At 56.9% G+C, this 1,103-nt stretch overlaps 1 non-coding gene across 1 annotated transcript; it reads right to left on the bottom strand.

Moving 5' to 3' along the window:
* On the bottom strand, positions 1 to 72 carry TRNAP-CGG. Its single transcript has one exon. It is a non-coding gene; the product is annotated as a tRNA-Pro (tRNA).
* Between the last annotated feature and the right edge of the window lie 1,031 nt (positions 73 to 1,103).

Below are 1,103 nucleotides of genomic sequence, written 5' to 3'. Positions count from 1 at the left end.
GGGCTCGTCCGGGATTTGAACCCAGGACCTCTCGCACCCGAAGCGAGAATCATACCCCTAGACCAACAAGCCAGATAGGTGCTGTTGCTGTGGTGCTGAGATGTGTCACTCTGCCCTCCAGCATCTCTGCTCCTTCAATAGCTGCCTCCCTTTGCCCTGCAGGCTCCGCCCATCATGGGAGTCTCCAGAGTTAGCATTAGCCCACACAACTCCCAGCCACTGGATGTTACTCAGGCTGACTCCTCAGGCCTATCAAAAGGCTTGTTCTTGTCTCTAGTTACCCACAGGGTTCTGCGTGGATGGTGTGCCAGCTGTACTAAGGCTGTGGTGGGTTCCCTGCCTCCATTCAGGGCTGGCTTCTTGCCAATCATTCTTCCAAGCGAGATTGTTCCATAAATGCTGAATTGCACCATGTTCCCCTGTCGCTGGGGTGACCTGTGGACTCCCAACGGCTGTGGGATTTGTACCCTCAGACTCAGTTAATCATTTTATCACCCACTGGCCTTTGAGCCTGGGCTGGACTTGGTACCCGCTGGTCACACGGTGACTTGTGTGTGATCAGATTGGGGCGCTCCGTCAGTCGCCTTTGACCCCGGCTAGTCCGTCACTTTCCTCTGCACACTTCCCAGCACCTACTTCCGTTCCTTCCTGTTCCTTTTCCTCCCGTACCATTTTAATTGACGAGTTTTCATTTCCGCCAACAGCCAATCCCTTGGGTTTGTCAGGGGCGTATCAGCCATCAGCTGCCTGACTCCACCTCCAAGGCCCTTTCCGGCCGACTTGGCTCCTCTCACTCCCCGTCACTGGCCACCTTCCTCCGCTGGTCCCCTTTTCAAACAGGCCCCTTCCTGCTTCCTCCCGCACCTCCCCTCCCACCAGAACTGCGCTGCCTGGGCACAGCGACAAAACCACCTCTTTGCCCTCCTTTGGATACCGCCTCACAACTCACCTTTGCCGGAGGCCCCCAAAAATCAGCACATGAGGCATGGAGAGGCTGCAGCAGCGAGATACGTGCGACCGCAGGAAGGGGCATCAGCCTCACAGAGCTAATCCCTGGGACAGCCAGGGGGAGGTGCCGTTCCAGCAGTGAGCAGGACCAGCAA

Source organism: Mauremys mutica, chromosome 13 (assembly GCF_020497125.1).
Source record: "Mauremys mutica isolate MM-2020 ecotype Southern chromosome 13, ASM2049712v1, whole genome shotgun sequence".
NCBI lineage: Eukaryota > Metazoa > Chordata > Testudines > Geoemydidae > Mauremys > Mauremys mutica.
This window is presented reverse-complemented; position numbering and strand designations above follow the sequence as displayed.